General features: G+C 43.0%; 2 long non-coding RNA genes across 3 annotated transcripts in view; one reads left to right on the top strand and one right to left on the bottom strand.

The window, feature by feature from the left end:
* Positions 1-3,154: 3,154 nt before the first annotated feature.
* The window catches only part of LOC148381177 (uncharacterized), a 94,233-nt gene continuing 83,996 nt past the window's right edge, over positions 3,155-13,391 (bottom strand). The window contains exons 3-4 of one of the 2 annotated variants that reach the window (XR_015854645.1): positions 4,815-4,884; positions 3,155-4,643 (exon numbers count right to left, since the gene is read on the bottom strand). This is a non-coding gene — a long non-coding RNA (uncharacterized LOC148381177). The remainder of the gene's footprint in view (positions 4,644-4,814; positions 4,885-13,391) is intronic. The other variant, XR_015854643.1, reaches the window with a different exon arrangement.
* On the top strand, positions 4,058-12,962 carry LOC148381180 (uncharacterized). Its single transcript, XR_015854646.1, has 3 exons — positions 4,058-4,148; positions 12,009-12,108; positions 12,463-12,962. It is a non-coding gene; the product is annotated as an uncharacterized LOC148381180 (long non-coding RNA).

Here is a 13,391-nt window from a genome sequence, read left to right as displayed (position 1 = left end):
TTATCACTGTGATTCATTAATATTTTTGTTTTACGATTTCTACCATGTCATCATTCATTCATATTTGTACAGCTGCATTTTGACAGTGGCATAAGTTAAGCAGACCTCATCAAAATACCATTACCGGTAATTGGAACTCTGTGTGTCTGGCTGCCCTCTAGGTGTTAAAGGCTGTCAAAATGAGTTACGTAAAGAACATCGTGACAGTAGATGACAGTGCTGGTGTGAGCGTGTTTGTGTGTGAAAGGTCGGTCGCTTGGACAGTTCGCGACCCAGCGGGGACTATCGGCGCTCCGGCCGGGTAGGTAATGATATCAGATGCTGCGCTACACAACAACAGGTGCCTTGGCAATGCCACCTTCTACCTCCTCGCTGTGTCAATGACATCAGCGCCGACCTGCCGGTTAATTATAGCTCACCCGTTCTTTTTCTCCTTGCTAATCAAACGTGAGGCATGTTTTTTTTTTTTTAGTACATAAGACAAAGGTGCAAATCTGCGGCAACTGTCTGTGCTATGTTGATATTCTAACCTGTACATCTTTATTGATTTTTTTTTTGCGAGTCTTCACAGAATGATGAATTTTATTGTGATCATTATGATCTGAATGTAGATATAAAAATAAAACAAAAGCCCATCTTGGCCAGAGCTTTGCGATGCTTTATTAGCATGTATAACAAAAATAAAGTGAAATATATATTGTGTTACCCTGTCCCTCACATGCTCCAGAAGCCTTGTGACATTTGGTGGAAGAGGCTCAGCTCCAAGGTGAAGATTGGGAGCATTTTTAGGCACAAGCATTTGGATGACCATATGGAACTCTTTGTGGCGCCGAGAGACCATGCGGCTCGGAAACCCGATCACCGTCTCCCCGGTGACAGGTGGAGCCTTTACACCATCAGAACATTTGTAGACTTCTAATTTGTCATAACCAACCTCCTGTGGTAAAGAAATATGTTTTGAAAATTAAGTAAACAAAGTTTTCTGAGCCACTGAAAGCAATTGCCAAAAGGGGAGCAGACAGGAATGGGATACAGGGTTGTTGTTTGTGGGTTTCTGCTGATGTTATCCCCACCGAACCAGCAATCTTGCTCAATATTGGACTGACCGATGTACAAAGATTCTGACAACTCATATGGACATTTTGGCCTAATTTCCACCCTTCCGATCAAAGACAATTAATACTCAACTGCCGGATATCTTGGAAAGATTACTCCCAAACAATTATCTTGTCCACTTTTTGTTTTCTTCAGACAAATTATGTAGGTCTTACCTTAAAACTTTTTTTCGACAGTTTCGGCCCTCTAGGTGTTAGTAACAACAGCTGAAAAAGACGTGTCATACACCATCATGTGACAATCCCTGACGAAGGCGGAAGTTGCCGCCGAAACTGTTGGAAAAAAGTTTTAAGGTAAGACCTACATAATTTGTCTGAACAAAACAAAACAAAAAGGCTATTAGTACTGGAGACATAATGAACACAATCCAACAATTATCTTGTCAGGAGAAAAACAAATAAGCTAGCAGTTAGCCTAGCCGCTCTTATACTCTTCTTGTTTGGATTTTCAGAACAAACTGTTTTTGCTGGATAAATTAAACAAGGGAGCTCAACAAATAAGATCGCAGTTAGCCTAGCCTAGCTGCTCTTAGACTCTTTCGTGTTTGGATTTTCAGAACAAACTGTTTTTGCTGCATAAATTAAACAAGGGAGCTCATGAGTGTGTTTCTATGTAAGGTGTGCGCATGTAGCGCTGCTCCAAGGGGTTGTCAGTCGAGCTCTCGCGCTCTCAACTTAAAATTCCCCAAAGAGCGCTGTTGGTTATAGAAGCTTGTCTGTAAATATATCCCATTAATATTTTATTGAACTGTTTTTTTTTTCTCAGTGCACCTTGTTGTTTTCTCCCCATTTGTCAGAATGGACCATGTACTTTATGCTCATCAACTAGAAAATCCCCCACTTCAATCTCTAGTGTGTAAAATGTTTTCTGCCTGAAGGCACAATTCTCTTGTCATTGTTGCACACACGGGGCCTTGTTTGCTTGATTCGCTGTGATGTAATTGTTTTGCAAAACAAAAGGTCTCGCCATCTATATGGCACTGAAGCTGTTTGGACTCACAGTTAGAGCACTTAAAAGCCTGATTGCTTAGTGAACAAATTAACGACTCTTTAACAAAGGCTGGCGGTAACAGGGGAGTAATTGCTCGAATGGAACCGGGTGTACCAGCGGGTCAAATAGGTCTTTTGGGCCGATGGCAGCGGCTGTAAACTGAGACTCCAAGTCTCATTGCACTTAGAAGAGCTCTGGGAAAGGCTTGTAGTCGTGGTATTTTCTACGGGGAAAAAGCCTGAGTGTTTTTTTTTTTTTTTTTTGCTTGCACAGTGGTAATCTTCGCTAATGCTGATGGTTGACTCTCAGCGGGCGGCCTGGCAATTCTCAGGTGGGCCTTCCAAAAGCACCAGCTGCAGTAAGTGGATGTGAGATTTTTAAAATGCACCACTGCATACAGGCTGCTGCTTCTGGCGTGACACTACTCGGGTTGCCGAGTGTTTTTGTACGTCGCTGTGTGTCTCTGACGAAGCAGAATGGGGCGGTGGGGTGATGGTCTATCAAATCCAGTCAGCTTGAGAAGCGATGGATCCTGTTTATTTGCTTCAAGCTGGCACCTCCGGGAGAACAGCAGACGGAAGAGACGTGTTCAAGTAGGCATTTGGGACGGTGTAAAACAATATGGGAATAATAGATTCTTGCAGACAAGGCGGTCCTTAAAGAGCACGCAAACATGACTTCTTCTCGAGTACATGTTTTCAAACTTAAAGAATTGCATGCCTTTGCAACAATCCAGTTTGATGGAGGAAAGGGCGAAACTGCCCTAAGATAGGTGTGCCAAGATGTGGCATTATATTTCCTGTCGAGAAAAATGCTCCAGCCAGACAAAAACGTTGGGGTGAGATCAGAGAATGTGAGGTGAAGAAAAACAGACTGGCTCTAGAAATTTCTCTGTGGCGATATATAATATATATATAACTTAGATATGCAGTTTTGGAGAGAAAGAGTTTGAGAGAGAGAGAGAGAGAGAGAGAGAGAGAGAGAGAGAGAGAGAGAGAGAGAGAGAGAGAGAGAAGGCTATGGATTTTAATCCGTCAGTCGATAAAGGTCAGCGCTCGAAAAGGGCTTTATTCCCCGGCTTCACATCAAAGTGTAAATCCGCTGATTGCGGGCCCGTGAATGGGTAGACAACAAGGCTCCATTTGTGGTCCGTTTCTATGGCGCAGTGTGCGTAAGACCCCGCGCGCGTTGCAACCATAATACAGGGGAGTGTCTATCCGGGGCGCCCCCCCCCCCCCCTTAGATCAATGGGCCGCATGACCTTTGCATTGTGCTGCCAGCTTGCCCCGTGATGTCATGCCATCTATCCAGTGCTCCACTTAAAGGGAGGGGGCGAAAGAAAAAGAAAAGTCCCATACCTTCCTCTCACCGGGCAACAAAAAGGACGGTATGAAAGGCTGAAAATGTTTCCACCTGAAACAGGACTTTAAACTTGGCCGAGTGAAGGATGCTTCATGGCCACATTGTACCTTATTCCTGATTGACTATTTTGAGGGTTTGTGAAGTGGACCGCACTAACTTTTTACACCAAGTACCACCTACGCTATTTCTGACAACAATAAATGACAGTAATGCAGAACGACAACTGTAACAATGTTTGTAAAATGTAGAATTTTAGATAGGAGCTAATTTTGCAAAAAATTGGTCTTAATAAATAAATAAATAGATAAATAAATAAATAAATAAATAAACAACTATATAAATAAATGTTAATTAATGTAATACTTTAACATCAGTGAATGTTTTTTATTTATTTGTTTAAATTAAAGTAAAGCTATTGTGTTTTCTTTTGTCCTCTCCTTCTGTTTTTGCAGCGTAAGCCCCATATCATTTTTTCAGTACCGTTGTTCGCCATTGATCTATGGCTATTGAAATCGAAACGTGGCGGGCTGTAGAAAAGAGGAGCCCTCTCATTGTTCTCAAGTGAAAGGTCCTATTTATAGGCAAAGAGAGACGACGGCAGCTGGTAGGTTCTTCCCTCTATAGAAGATAGAGGAGTGTTCACAGAGTTGTGGAGTGCGTTTGAATGGCAATCTAAAGAGGTAGGCGTGAACCATTTGTTTTGCTATGTTTGTGTTTGCTGTCAACATGTCTGTCTGTGTTGCGAGGCGGCCCCTTTTTACCACCCCCCTCCCCGGATGCATCCGGCCCTCTCGCCCATCCCCTGCCATCAACCCCAAACCAAACTCAGGCATAATTGTGGCGAAGGACGGGTCACCCCCGAAAGAGAGCCATCTTTGTCGTGGCGACAGATGTTGTAATTGCCAACTGATGGATCGCTTGTCCGGGACATCATTAGGACTTGGTTGGCCCCCACCGACCCATTGGAGAGGAGAGAAGGGGTTAAAAGAACGACGGGGTAAAGATGGAGCGGGCTCGGGCGGGGGGAATGGATGAGAGACGTGGTCGCATATATCAAGTCTTTTGACTGCAGCCTTGGGAGGTTAATAATGTGATTGGCCACGCGTCAGAGGAGACACCGTCCGGGATAAAAGAGTCGCCGTCCTCGGCCTCAGTGCGCTGGCATGAAGAAGTCTCTGAGAAGAGAAAAAAAAAACAAACGGATGGTTTACTTCAAAGGCCTATACTGCCCACTGACGTGCTTGATGAATGGTGTACACATGCACATGCTCCCATAGACCTTCACAATATCAAATTGGAACATTCCAAAATTATGGCAAACTTTTAACCAAATTGAAAAGTTTTACCATGTGAAATAGGAGTAACACAAACAAGTTGTTTTTTTTCCAGGGATATACAGGTAATCCAGATGTCTTTCTAAAGAAAAAGAGGACAAAAATAGTAATAATTACCAAATAAAATTCAGGTTACCATAAAAATCGTATTTACTATCTTTGAGAATCGCAGCTAGCATCACGTTTCATCTTTCGATGGAAATACGCTTAAGCATCTAAAAAGGATTTGAAAAAGCAAAGTGGGGGCACACCAAAGGTCACCACAGCTCAATCTAGTCCCACTTCAGCCAAGATACATTTGTTTAGGCATGCCACTGGATGGTGGTAGGCCCCGCCCCCAAATGCACACACCAAAAACTCCCCAGAGGTCAATTAGGCCAGACAAGGAGCATTCAAACAAGGGTGCTAGAGGCCTGGAGCGGAGAAGGGAAGCACGTAATTAACAGTTATAAAGTACTTTAGTCTGTTAATTAAATTAGTTAATCCTTTGATCAGTAATGCTTTGTTGAGGGGGAGTCTTCTGCCAGTGTCAAACACGGACTGCTAATGGGGACATGCTAATGTGTCCTAGTCAAACACTCCAATATGGCAAAATGACATCGACGTAGCGATTTCTACTCATTAACCCGGTAAATCTCAACCGCGCCACGGCGACTTGACCTCCTGGAAGGACGACCCTGTTTTACTTTTGATTGGACATCCACTCGACAAGAAAAAACACGTGTATGGAACAAATACCACGGGAACATTTGAGACGGATTCTGTTTTCTGATCAAACGGCCACGTTTGAAGTAAAACGAGTATTTTTATGTGCTGCCAAGACTGATTCCTATGTCCCTACTGGACACCCCCCCACCCCTTCTATCTGTCTCATACTCCAGACATTATTTAAATGAGGCCAGCTCCCCGTCACATTTATTTTACAACGCGACTTGAAATCTTAACAATAACACGCGTGTAATCCTGTGTGATGTCACCTCACGCGGTGTAGACCCTTTTCAGGTGCGGCAACCTTTGAAAATCAAATCTTTTTTTTTTTTGTTCTCTAAAAAAAAAATATTTTGATAGTTATCATTACGTCCTCCTGTCAGGCAAGTCAGAGCTGCTGGATAGCCTTTGGATTTTTGTACCAACATGTACAAGTGGGATGTAAAGTTGTCCTGGAGGTCCTACTCAAGGGAAAATATTCGAGCATTTACAGTCGAGTTCACCAGAAGCCACCAGTCCCATTCCTCGGGTTGACAAGACTTTCTATATCGAGGCACGCCGTGATTGATCCGAGTCGTTGCGCAGCTCGGCGGGTCCACGCCCGAGAGAAAGGAGGAGTTTGCAATCAAACAAACACTCCGCTCGACTGGAGCCATGGGGCTCTTGATTTGTTTACTTGCGTGACGAAAGCGCGTCTCTGATTGCAATCACTCTCGAGCATCCACCGCTTCGTTCGGCCCGGCGAGCTGGTGATGATGCAGATGTGGAAGCGCCTCGTGCTTGTTACGCTTTGAACGCTGATGTAAAGGCGGAAAATTAGCCGGGGTTAATTAAACGCCATCCCCAACATCCTCGGCAATTGTGGCAACAAAAGAAAGAAGAATGAATCAAATCAAATTAAAGCGACAAGCAGCTCAATGTAAAAATAAAGATGAAGAGTGGCTGGAGTGGTACGACTGCATTTCGAGCTAACCGTCATTTAGCACGGGGGGAACATTCCGCGCCCACCTGCGCTACATGAAAATCTGCAATTTAGAGACACCACAGAAAAAAAAAACATGCTTTTACATTACAATTTGGTGTCTTGAGGAAACTAAAAGTAGCCTCTCGGTTGCACGGTTCTCCAAGTACAGTCAAACCTCGGTTTTCGACCACAATCCGTTCCAGAAGGCGGTTCGAGAAGTGAATCGGTCAAATTACGAATCTATTTTTCTCATTACAAATAATGGGAAAAAAAATAATCCATTTCAAGACTTTAAAAAAAAAAACATTTTAAAGCATTTTTTTCATTTGTACATTTTTGTCCGATCGCGCAACTGCAGCGCACCGCCGAACGCGCAACCGTAACGTGCCGCCGACCGCGCAACTGCACCGCGCTGGTCGCATTATTGTGACAGAGCCGTCGCTAAAATTTAGAAAATATGTTTAGAGTCCTGATGTACTTTCCAAAATTTAAGTGGACCTCAGTGCGCAGAGAGCTTAATTTGGTCCGATCACGCAACCGCAGCGCCCCGGGCGCTCACTGTCGCATTGCTTTAAGAGCGTCTTTGTGTTTTAGGATGGCTTTACTGCTCCCACTTGCTTTCTTTCGAGGCATGATTAGGGGTTAACACAATCCTCAAAGTAACGAAAATACAATAACGAACGGAGTCAGTCGGCATCCGGGCCACGCGGTCGGGTTTTCTCGGGTCCTTTCGGCTCATCTTGCGAGGTTCGACCTCAGAATTTTGTTCGACAACCGAAGCAAAAAAAATCTCGAATTTTTTGTTAGAATTCCGATTTGTTCGAGAACCGGGACGTTCGAAAACCGAGGTTTGACTGTATTTACATACAGATGCTTGGGTGACAGTGATTTTGAGCAAATTAAACCAAAGTTCCTGTTGGATTCTGTCCACAATTTAGGGAGCGCGTTATCTGCGCCTCACGGCAAAAGCCTTTGCCAATCACCTGTTATTCAATTTACTCACTGCGTGCTCGTTTGATTTCTTCAGATTTAGGAAAATGCAAAGACACTGAAGCAGAAATTAGACTTAGACAGATTGGTTGAGTTCAATCACAATTCTTGTTCAAAAAGCTCTGTTTTCAGGAAAGTGCAATACAGCGCTGGGCCCTTCAAGAGCGGAAAGTCTCCATTCAGAAAAGGCAAAGTCCAAGGTTGTTAGATCAGTTTTATATTCAGTAGCACATTGTGGGCTGGGATTGATGGGCGATGAGTCTTCGGGGTGGGGCAAGTTCGAAGGAGAGTCTGCTTCCATGGGAGTGGTGCTGGTTATGGGCGATTCGGTGTGTTGGTGGGGGGCTGTTGGTGTGTGTGTGTGGAGGGGGCTGTTGTCTTCCATCCCGTCTCTCGGCCTTGGCGATCATCTTTGGCCGAGTTCTCAGGTGGCTCCTTCTGGCACCCACTGGTTTTATCTCCACGTGACCTTCCTGTGAACATTCTTCTCCAATCTTGGACATACACTGTCGTATCGCATTCAACCGTATCTTTGCTTTGTTAGGCAAACTATTTCCCTCTGTGCAGAGCGTTCAGTAGTAATCAAAAACTGGCGTCTAGCATTAGTCAAAACATAAGATACAATCAAGTACTGAACGGTCAAGACGACTCTGGCCGTGTCCATGATTCAGAGAAAAAAACATCAGGCATGCATTCCACAGTTCCTTAAGGGTCATTAAGGTATTTAGGCAATATAGTCATTTGTTATTTCAAAGTCCTCAGAAATATATATATCAGATCATAAAGTTATAAAAACCTTTCTCATCACCACTTATCAAAAATGTCTAGTTATGTCTTCTTTATTGATTTGGTGTGTAGGTATAATTATATGCTTCAAATGTTTCTTTTATTTATTTAATATGTGAATATACTTGTCTGCTTATGTACTTTATTCAATGAGGTTTGAGCATATCTGTTTTTGTAGCGAGGCAGGACTTTTTGTATTTCGACCTCATTCCTTCACTCCCAAAGTAAAAGCATGTATGACGGCAGCTCAGATTTCTGAGACTGAATCTAAACAACTGAGACATTGATTTGTAAAAAGTTTTTTTGGAGGCATGATTAGGGGTTAATATTCAAAGTAACGAAAATACAATAACGGAGTCAGTCGGCATCCGGGCCGCGCGGTCGGGTTTTCTCGGGTCCTTTCGGCTCATCTCGCGAGGTTCGACCGCCGACTTTTGTTCAACAACCGAAGCAAAAAAAATCTCGAATTTTTCGTTCGAATTTTGATTTGTTTGAGAACCGGGACGTTCAAAAACTGAGATTTGACTGCACCAGGCTATGCATGATGTTTACTGTCAAACTGTAAAACAGAGAATTCAAAATGTTCAACCAAACCGTATAAGGTCATGAGAAGTCTTCTAGCTTAATGCTAAGGTATTTTAGAAAATGTCATAGACAGGCTAACAGAAATAGATGTCATGGTAATTATAAAATGTCCCACTGACGGAAAATGCTGTTGCCATATCCCGCCTCGATTTCTAAATACAGTCACGGAAATGTATTTTATTGCTCAAAGTCCTTGACCCTGAGCAGGACAAAAAAAAAAGATGGCTGCATAGGCACTGCACAATTACACGTGCTTTGAAAGAAAGACATTTCCTTGCTTTTGACTTCTACTAAACTTAATGACTATGGGAAAATGTAGTTCCCAGGGTGAAGTCAGTTGAGAAGAACTGTCTTATTAGGTATTAAATTTGCTGTCTGTGAAATTGGATTTAGCATTTCAGAAGCGTCCAACAACAACGTAACGTGTAGCGTCATAACTTGAGGCTACACGTTTGAGTTTACAAAGTCCCCCGAGCGTGAAGAATTGCTCCCCTATAATTTCTGCCGCTCTTTGATGGGGATTTACGCTCAAATGGAAATGCATGCGAAATGAGCAGCCCTCTGTGGCCCCCACAGCGTGCAAAGATGGCATGCAGCAATAATCTTAAAAAATGTAATTAAACACAGATAAGATTAATACAATCAGGGAAAGATGATTGAAAGATGCTGTTGTCATGCAGGAGGGTGGCGAGGGCCCCCGGGCCCCCCGAAAAACCAGGCGGCGAGCTGTGGGAAGGAGGCCCTTTTGCGCTGGGATTATCCTGGGCCAGGTGGGGGAGCCTCGTGGTTGGAGCATTTAAATTAGCACCGAGATGACAACCCCCATTAGGAGGGATTAAAGGCAGAAATGCACTGCCACTGACGGCTTGGGGGGGGGTGAGGGTTGGGGGGGTGAGGGTTGGTGGGGCACAAGTCAGTCACTGTTGTCATTTGCCTTATCTCAACGGCACTTGGTGTACAGGTTCTTGTGGGGCACTACGGGGTTCAAATTGATCATATTGAAACATGAAGTGAATCGTTAATGAATCGTTGCTGAGGTAAACCCTCAGGTAGGTCCCCGCATCCCTAACAAGCAACCTTTTTTTTTTTCGACAGCACTTGTGCTCATTAAGGTCACAGTTGAGCTGGGATCTTAGGTGAGAATTCTCCCATTGACATATGAACAATGACCCTCACGCCACATTTCAAAATGTGGATTCCCTCTGGTGGATTACGTATTTGCTTGACAATAATGGAGCTAGTAGCTACTATAAGACGCAGTGGGAGCAAAATATGGCATTGCTCAGGCCGCAAGTGGGGAAGGGAGGGGAGGGGGGGGCATCGTCCACGCTCAGCCGCGTTCTGGCTCGTTGACCGGCGCCACTCGTCGTAAAAATGTCATCTCGCTCGATGGCAGCTTACAAACGAGAAATTTTACCGCCTGCTGGAGTAAAGTGGGGTACAAACACAATTTTTTAACATTTTAACGTCTTTTTTGTTTTTATTGGGAGACCCTGAGCGTTCTTATCGTGTGTTTTAATTTTAAACTAGCAAACTGGCAACGACAAGACACTTGGGTGGACAAATTCAAGACAATTTAGATAGAAAGGATGAGGGTTCAAACAAGCACCGGTGCAGAATAGCGGATGGGAGGGGAACTAGGAGATGATAAAAAAAGAAAAAGAAAAAAAGAAACAGACAGACAACGTCAGATGTCACTCTTTGGTATTTGTACAAAGCTCTGGAGAGAAGCTTGCCTGGAGCCATCGTGCCTCTTTCGACAAAATCAAGTGAAGCCGGGGCCTTGTACACCCCCCCACCCCCACCCCACACACACCTCCTCCATTCTCTACACTGAACTCTCCAGCGGCAACAGGAAATCAAACAATTAGCGGGAGGGAAATAAAAGGTCCCGTTTCGCCCTCGGGCACTTGTAAACACTGTTGCGTTTTTTGTTTGTTTGTTTGTTTTGTTTTGTTTTAAAACCTGAGTAAACAACGGAGTCATCCTGAAACGTTTGTGATTTATGTGACGTAGCTCTCAAGTAGTAAAAAAAAAAAAGGCCGGGCAAATAATTCCACATCATTTAGAATTTTGAAGTAACTATATGTCCTCAGCAATTGAAATTTGAAAGGCTTCATGTTGGAGAATAAAATGTCAACCAAAACAGCATATCTAAATGGTATCAAAAATGAGTTATAATTCTTGATCCTAAGTATTTTTTAATAAGAGCATGTCGCAGAAATGTATTGAGACAACTGTCTTGAAAATTTAAATTGATCTCCTAAAATTTTCACGATTGGAATGAGAATTGACTGTGTTACTAAGACCACAAAATGACCATTTTTGGACACTTCATCAAATTCTAGGACTTGACTATTTTAAATTGCGGGATGTAATCTATCTATACCAAGAAATATTTCTCAGTTCTGATTGGAACATGTTTGTTGCTAAAGTTATATTTGGAAACTTCTAAAAAATTCCAAAGGGAAAGATAAACTAATATTAGACTGGTGAGTCATAGCAACAAAATAAAAATAAAATAAAATATAAATATACAAAAAAAAAGAAAAACAGAGGCTTTCAAGCGTTGAACAAAAGAAAACACGAATGTTGCCATATTGCTCTTTAAGTGGAATTCCTAACTATGGGAGCCCATCACAGCGAGGATGTTTTGTTTACATAGCAAAAGAGAAGGGGGGAAAGGCCAGGCCGAGCTCGAGGACATTGCGCATGGGACCAACCAGGGCATCCCACTTCTTCAACCCCCCACAATCCGAACCCACCACCACTTTCACTGCCATCTCAGTGGAAACATGGAAGTTAATGTAGACGCAAGAAAACACAATTGCACTCTCTTTGTAAAACGCAAGTTTCCTTGCTGACAATGTGCAATTCAACAATAGCAAAAATATCGTTAAAACTAAACTAAACCATCAAATTAAACCACCTGACTGATGTAGCAGCAGTCTGATAAATATGGAATTGTGGAAATTGTGTGAATAGTGAAAACACACTAAAATTATTTTTTTTAAAAATGCACCAAAAAAGTTGAAGCTCATTACCTTAAAATAGAATCACTACCCGTTTACATTAGTCAAAAAATGATGATGTCACAATTACAATAAATGTTTATGATTTCGGCGATTCTGGTCCACTAGCCGAAAACTGACAAGTTTATTTTTCCCTACCAGTGCCGGTGGAGGTTGTCGAGCTTCCAGTAGATCAGCGCTAGCTGTGCTGGTGCTCTACTGCCCTCTAATGGTTCCAAGCAGAGCAGATAATGCCACAAAGGTGCTATTGTTACATTTTGGGAAAATACAAGTTTCTTGTGTATCTATGTGTCCAATTTTTGTTTTTTTAATTACTTTATGCCTTTAATAAAATTTTACTTCAATCAACTATTTTCAAAAAACACAACTTTAATCTCAATGTATGATTTTAGTATAGAAAATATAGTTTTATTTTCATACATTTAAAACATGACAGTTGCCGTATACATACAGCCAGCTCAGTTGCGTAAATATCGTATTGCAAATTTGAAAAAAAAAAACTGTACACCTAAAGGTGCGCACAAAAAGTTGCCTTTAAATGTGCCAAACTTTTCAAGACCAATAAATACGGACATTTTTTTTTCTTCTTTCCAAGGCCCAGATGGCTGCGTCACAATGGCAGTACGGGGCCGGCAGCTTTGATGGCTGTGAGTGATTGATTTCAGGCTTGACTGGCTCTGATAGAGTCCCCTCAGGAGGCGCCTGGCAACCGCAGGCCAGCGCCAGAGGCTCTCGGCGCGGGGGGAAAAGGAGATGGAGCCAAAAAGTTCCCCTCGCGTGCCCACTGGCTCCATCGGCGTCCCCCCATAGAGGTCCAATACATCTTGGCCGCTTGCAAACCGCTGGAATTGGATGGATTTTGTCACCGGCCTCGGTTTTCAATGGCAAAGTGTTTTTAAAGCGGAGTAATTGGTCCTTCAATATGTCACAGCATGTTGCTTGAGACACAAAAACGTGTCTATTTTCAAGTATATCCCCCGCTAACATCCCCTTTTATTCCTTCTATGGTGTAAGTTTAGGTTGAAAAATTGTGATTAATTAGCAAATTCATGCAAAATGAAGATGTCACCAAATGTTTTCATTTGGTTATCGATAGTTGGCTTCCTTTTGTCACGTTCAAGTGTGTTGAAGCACTGTAATTTGCTCCGCTAGAAGATATTGACTGATAGCTGTAATAGAACACAACTGACATCTCGGTGCGACACTTTAAAGCACTGCCGCTGACTCGTCCAGCCAGGCCGAGACGGGAGGACACCTCACGCTTCCCATCGACGTGTTTTGGCCCGACTGAGTCAGCTCACTTACCCCGCTCCACTGTGACATGATTTGACGATCGATTTGCTGTAAAAGTGAAAAATCTCACCGTGTGGAGAGACCCATTTTTTTTGTTTTTTTTTATCCTCGTGACCTGCTGGCCATGTTTGGATGTGTTGGAAAGTTCTTGCTTGAAAGGATGAATACATGGCCAGCGTGTTTGGTGGTTTGGTGACTGGCAGATCAAGTCAAGTCTGAGACTGAGCTTGA

Source organism: Syngnathus floridae, chromosome 20 (assembly GCF_059516105.1).
Source record: "Syngnathus floridae isolate MCC-2025c chromosome 20, RoL_Sflo_1.0, whole genome shotgun sequence".
In the NCBI taxonomy this organism is placed as follows: domain Eukaryota; kingdom Metazoa; phylum Chordata; class Actinopteri; order Syngnathiformes; family Syngnathidae; genus Syngnathus; species Syngnathus floridae.
This window is presented reverse-complemented; position numbering and strand designations above follow the sequence as displayed.